Genomic DNA, 6,775 nt, shown 5'->3' with positions numbered 1-6,775 from the left:
AGCAGAAATGGTATCCAGGGCTATGTCTTGAAAGACTTTGAATTTCATGCCAGCCAACGTTTCCTTTATCCAGGATGTAATGAAGGGTTTTAAGCCAGGGAGAGACACAATCTGATTTGCATTTTAGAAGGGTCTCTGACCTGCCTCCCTATATTGGGCAGAACACTCCTGGTATTCATTACTCAAATGCCAACCTACATGGGCTCTGGAAAGGCTAAATAAAAATTGCATCTGTGAGAATTGTCAAATGTAATCCTGCTCTTATCTGCAGTGACAGCTGAAATCGGGGAGTGTGGATCCAAGCCAGCTGGGCTGGTACCGGATTCCGTGCCCGTGGAGGCAGGCTTTCCCCGACTCCTTGAGCTCCTGTTACAGCCAATGACCCTTGTCTACCTAGCAACTCGGGTGATTTACGAAGTATACCAGCTCAGGAAAGTGCTTCCCCCTCCCCCACTCCTGACACCAGCGGCTTCCCATTGCACTAGTGATAAAATCCAGATACTTTACCCCACCTCAAAGCCCAGCATGGCTTGTGCCTTTCTCTCCAGCCTGTCTCACTGTGCCCTAGCATGAGCCTCCTTTCACTCTGTGAAACATACCAGACTCCAGCCTCAGGGCCTTTGCACCTGCTGTTCCCTTTGCTAGCACATTCTGTTTCCACTTCTCCCAGCACTGGTTCCTTCTAATTCTTTAGGTCTGAGCTTCGATGTCACTTCCATGAAGAGGCCCTCCTTTACCACCTCACCCAAGTAAGTCACTCTGTTGTTCTTTATTGAAACATCTGTTTATTTTCTTCCCAGCCTCTCTGACCGTCTGTAATCATTTCACCCATTACCATATTTAGTTATTTCTTGTCCACCTCCCCTACGAAATTGAAGGGACATGAAGGCAAGGTTACAGACTATCTTGTTCATCTTCAAGTTTCCAAGACTTACAACATTTCTTGACACATAAGGGCATTTGATAAATATTTACTGGTTCAATGAACAATGCAAAAATAATGTCCAGGGTCCAGAACTGATGAGAACTACCTAATTATCATTACCACTAGAATGTCTACTACGAGGCATGCTCGAGAGACAGGCAAATGGGAGAGGGAGTGACAATGACAATACTTCACAGTGTTGTCATTTCAATATCATTTTGCTTATATTATCTCATTTAATGAGCAATGAATAGGACATCTGGAGACCCATGTTCTCATCCCAGTGTTGTCACCGTTTCTTCTGTAAAATAAGGGAGTTGGATGATTTGATGTCAAAAGACCCTTCTATTTCTGATCTTCTGTCACAGTGTAACAAACTTTCGTTATTAATAACATTTGGCCTGTGGCAAGCAGATGTGTACAAGCCCGTGTCATACACTCATTGTTTCTACTCTTTTCCAAAAAAATTTTTTAATTAATTAATTTATTGTTATTAAAGTGTAGTTGATTTACAACGTTGTGTTAGTTTCAGATATACAGCATAGTGATTTAGTTATATATGTGTGTATACACACACACACACACACACACACACATATGCTTTTTCAGGTTCTCTTCCATTATATCAATTCCAAGATACTGAACACTGCTTCTACTCCTTAAGCCAGCCCACTAAGCCTGCTAAGGTAAGCATTATCACACTCCGTTTTCCCAAAAAGCTAAACCAAGGTGTAGGAAAGCTGAGTGACTTCCTAGGTCCAAACAGCGCGAAGGTGACAAAAGTGCGATTAGACTTAGCCCTGGGCTGGCTGAAGAGAGAACCTAGCTTCCATGCACAGAATAAAGTGTCTCGTCCCCACGGCAGGTAGTTGAATGCCTCCTCCGCATTGCGGGCATCCGTGTGACCTGTGACGCGGCCATTCGTGTGACAGAAATCCTGTACGTTCTGTGCTCTTCTGATAGGTCTGTCCTCAGGTCTCTCCCTCAGTCCTTCTGACCTCTGACATCCCAAGCTTGCTCCTCCCTGACTCCTGACCAATCAGCCAAGCCATTTGCCACCAACCGGAATTTATGTGTATTCTTACTTCAGCCCACTCTTCTCTATGCAAAGTTGTTGGCCAAGAGCAGCGTGCTCAGCTCTGCTCCCTGGGGAGGAAGTGCCTTCACAGATGCCCGTCAGCACCGCCCCTGAGCGGGGGTGTGGGTGACAGCATTCCTGTGTTTGGTTAGCGCCGAGATCAGTGAGCCAGTCCACTAACAAACTAGGCCCAAGTTTATCTTCCTCTCTTAGTTAATCAGGTAACCTCCGCGGCTCCCTGCCATGGGCCGTGGGTTTAAGTTGAGGAGGGGGCGCTGGTGCACCAAAGCAGGGGGACTGGGGACTTGGGCCTCCCTTTGAGGCCACCTCTGAACCTGTTTGGACTCGATTCTGAATATATGACTTCCATTATGACTCAGTGCAGCCACAAATACCAGCTCACGGTCACTCAGCTCTAATCCCACAGTCACTTGGAATCCCATGGTCAGAAATGCCGGCACGTCCAGCCGCATGACAGCAATGCTTTTCCAGTGGCAAGTGGCTTCCTGCTGCAGATAGGGTGGCCTTGGTCTAGAACTCGAGGGGTCTGAGCCACAACCCTCCTGTCAGGCCTGCCAGAGAATCCACAGAGCGTCCTTACTCACCACAGACTCTCCTAGCTTAGCTGGATCTCCCAGGCTTATGGCCTGAGCGATGGGGGGTTCAGTCCAAGGTGGTGTCAGTGCAGACTTGGGCTTGCTGGAGCACCTTCTCTCACTCCTGTCCTGCTCAAAACTGGAAGCCTTCCAGTGTGCCTGATAAATGGTTGGAGTAATTCTCCCAAGGGCTGTATATGCTGCTTTCAAAGTCCCCAAAAGCCTACTAAACATCATTCTTAGTGGCAGGGGGTGTGAGGGGCAGCCACCTACCTTAAATGGTATATCCTTGCAAGGCTCAGACCACTAAATGCCTGGGAAGTTCACCTGTGTGACCAGCCTCTGAATTTCCACAAATTTTATCTCCCGTATCTGGCAGTGCTTGTTTTAATAGAGCATCTAGAATAGGTACCACTTGCTGCTCATCAGGCCCAGTGAGTGCGATGTCTGCCGTGCGGCGGGCCATCATGATGTTTCGTGAATGTCAGAACAGCCAGGATCTCCGTGGGCTGCCCCATGACAGAGCGCAGGAGCGTTGTCCCAGCCCCGAGCAAGGCGGTGAATGTGCCCTCTCATCCTTCCCACGTAAAGGTGAGCTGCCTTTTATTCTCTTTCCTGATGGGGTTGGAAAAGAACATATTTTCCAGATCAGTAGCCGCATCGCCAAGGCCTGCGGCTGTGTTTATCTCTTACGGTAAAGATATCACATCCAGCGCAGCGGCTGCACTCGGGGTTATCATTTTCTTGGTTCACAGGAGTCCGCCAGCACCTACCACATCCTTCTAGACTTTGTGGAAGACACTTGGATGAACCGAATAACAGAGCCATGATGCAGACCACCACCTTTGCGTCCATGAAACCTTTGACGGTGGCCCCATTGTTTGCCATTCCACCCAGGAGGTGATGTGGCTTCTAATTCACTGTCTAGGGTGGGGTGAGGGAGGGGCCGTTTCGGGGGCTCCTGCTTGCCCTTCTTACTTTATCTTCTCCTCCCCGGGTCAGGGAATGAATGAGAGGCTCTGCCAGCTATGAAGCAGAATTATGTACTTGCAAGCAGGAAAATAACTGCAGGGTGGCTCTGTGGGGACAACGCATCCACTGGGAGAGAACCTGGGGCCGGGCTCCAACTCAGTCCAGCTGGGAGGGTGGGGACTCTTCATGGCATGTTGGGTCCCTTGGCATCCGTGTTAGCCCAGACACCGTATAGAGAGTCCACACGCAGGATTACTCCGGTAAATAGGCACCAGTCCCTTTGGAGAAGGACTGGGGGAAGCCCTTATCTCACCCCTGACCACACAATCCTTACTGTGTGGCAATTCTGTCACCTCCATTTACTATTTACTATGACGGTCACCTCCACTGCCTAGTTCTACTGTAGAATTTTATACTGCCAGTCGAGGCCGCCAGAACACAGTGGCCACTGAGCATCTTCTCAAAGATGCAGAGGTCTCTGCCATCAGTGGATTTTTATCGCCTTCTGCACCTTTCCAGGGAAGTCATCAGGGGATAGATTCTCTGGTCTTCCACAGCTGGTCCTTACTCCCAACTCCCGGACTCCTCTGACCTTTCCCCTGTGTCCTTCCCAGGCAGACCGAGAATCTGTGCTTCATTTACTGAAGGCTATTGTTGGGTCAAAGCTCCGAGGAGACATCTCAGCCGCAAGTTCAACGGGTCCCACGAGGTCTCAGCAGCGCAGTCAGCCCTGCATCACGGATGGTGCCTCTACGCCGACAAATTCACTCCACTGCAGCCTTATGTTTTCCTCACCCCGTCTCCCTGCCCAAGGTCCCAGGCCATGTGCCCCCCGCAGTTCCTACCAGCACATATAAGCCAGGTCTTGAAATGTCTTGAGTTTGCACACTGTTTCTTCCCGAAGGAAGAGCCCTGTTTTCCTGTTCTAGCCTTGGTTATTGGTCTGGAGGCAACAAGGGAAGATGGGGCTGACCCTGAGGCAGATCTTGATGATGCAAATATTGTCTTGCAGGATTTTAGGCCAGAGTTTGGCGAGCTACCGTCTGCACGCCAAATATGGCTTGTCGCCTCTTTTTTGTAAATAAAGTTTTATTGGAGCCTCCTTGCTCGTTTGCGTATTGTTGATAGTTGCTCCCAGGCTGAAACAACAGAGCTGAATAGTGTCACAGACTCTGTGGTCTGCAAAGCCTTAAATATTTACTATCTGGTCCTTTACGGAAAAAGGTTGCTGACCCCTGCTTTTTCCTGTAGCCGACAGGCAGTCCATTAAGGATTTACAGTATCTGCCTAATGGAACCACACGAAGAATAGAGGAATTACAGGGGCGAGGAAGCTGGCCGTCATGGGTGGGGAACCAGACTGGGTTTGCTCAGCCCTCCGGAATGCCCTGTACTAACCGGGAGACGTGGGGCAAGGCATTCAGTACCTTGAAGCCTCAGTTTCTCAGTTTAGGCCTGAAAGTACTAGGTTCTACCCTTTTTACTTTACAAATAAAGACCAAATAAGATCACGGTTATAAAAATCACCTGTAAAACGGCAAAGGACTGTAAAATTGGGAGTTGTCATTATTTGCTCCTCAATGTCATGACCTTCAAAGCTGCAACAGGGGAAAGGGTTCCCCATTGTCCCCTTTCCTGCAGGACGGCCTGTGTGTGGCATCCGTCTCTGGACACGTCATCCCGTGGAGCCTCCTGTGTGCAGGTCTGGTCCACGACCCTAATCGCAGGACTGGAGCCTCAGGTCCTCTGCCAGGCTGGTCTCACCTTCTGCTTCTGAAGGCTCCCACCCGAAGTGTGACCCCCCCCCCCCGAATCTTTTCAGAGACGCACAGAATCTACCAGATGGGTGCAGAGGAGGGCTTTGAGTTTAAGACACTGATTTAGGGTGGTGGGAGTGACAGGGCATCTGCCAAGAGGTGCTGTTTGAAACTATAAGAAAGATTGTAAACAAAATCATTTGAAAAGAGAAAAGAGAAGTGAGGCTAGGTGAGAAACTTCAAAGATGCCTAATTTTCAGTGAGTGTGAGGAGGAAAACACTCAACCAAGGAGCTGGAGAAGGAGTGAAAAGACAAATTAGGGGTGGGGGTGGCACTCAGAAAGAATGGGACCTGAAGCCAAACACTCTGCATTTAATTCTGGGGTTGTCATTTCTTTGCTGTGTGACTTTGGATAAGTCACTTGACCTCTCTGGGCTTTGATTTTTCTCAGCTTTAATATGGAAGTGGTGAGAATTCCTGCCTCCTCGATTTGTTGTGAGATGCAGAAGAGAAAGGACAGTAGAAGTACTACATGTAGGGGCATTTTTTTTTTAAAGCTTAGCATCTTCCCTAGGGCAGGGAACGAGGGTCCACGGCTTCACTGTATTTATAGTTTCATCTTGCCCTCGGTCTCCCTTTGGGTCTCTGTAATTACATTGTTCTAATATAACCTAAATTAGAAAGATAGGAGAAAGCTTGACTTCACATAGATTCCCATGTTAGTACATAATTTCTCTCCGAAGGTTGATTCTGTGATTGCTTTTTTTTCCTGAAGCCTATAACTTGCATTACAACAAGATATTCCTAATGCCTAGCAACCCGTTTCCAACTACATGATGCTTCTGTTCATGAGAAAGGGGTCAAGGAGTTACAATCTGCAGGTGCAGAAAAAGGCATTTCTGGAGGCGCAAAGGTGTGTTTGTTCACGACTGGGAGGCAGCGCTTTGGAACAGCCCTTCTCAGTTCAAGGCTTACAGGTATTCGATGCCAAATCCTCTAGCCAAAAGATGTCTTCACAAGTTACTATGGATAAAACCATTATAGGAAATCAATGCGCTCCTATGTTTTCCAATATAACTTAGCCAGAATGCCCCAGAGGAACCAAGCCAGGGGAACCAAGAACCCACGACTGGGCTGGGGTGCAGGGAACAGGGACTGCATTTGCAAAGTCAAGAGCACTGCTCAGAATTCGTGAAAAGCGTCCCGCTCAACGTGAACTTGATGGACAACTATTTCCCTGTTAGAGCCTCCATTTCCTCATCTGTCAACTGAGGCCATTAGAACAAATTTCCTACACTTCTTCTTCAGAATTGACATCTTGTGCCTTTTATTGAACATTCAGCCAAATAAAAGCACTTTGAATGTTCCCCTTAGCCTTCTGTTTTACTAGAAACTTCTGGTTTGCCTTTTAAGAAAAGAAGGTCTTTAGTTTGCCCCGGGGCTTGCG

This window comes from Vicugna pacos, chromosome 27 (assembly GCF_048564905.1).
Source record: "Vicugna pacos chromosome 27, VicPac4, whole genome shotgun sequence".
NCBI classification, from domain to species: Eukaryota; Metazoa; Chordata; class Mammalia; order Artiodactyla; family Camelidae; genus Vicugna; species Vicugna pacos.
The sequence above is the reverse complement of the archived record's forward strand: the minus strand, read 5'-3'. Positions refer to the sequence as shown.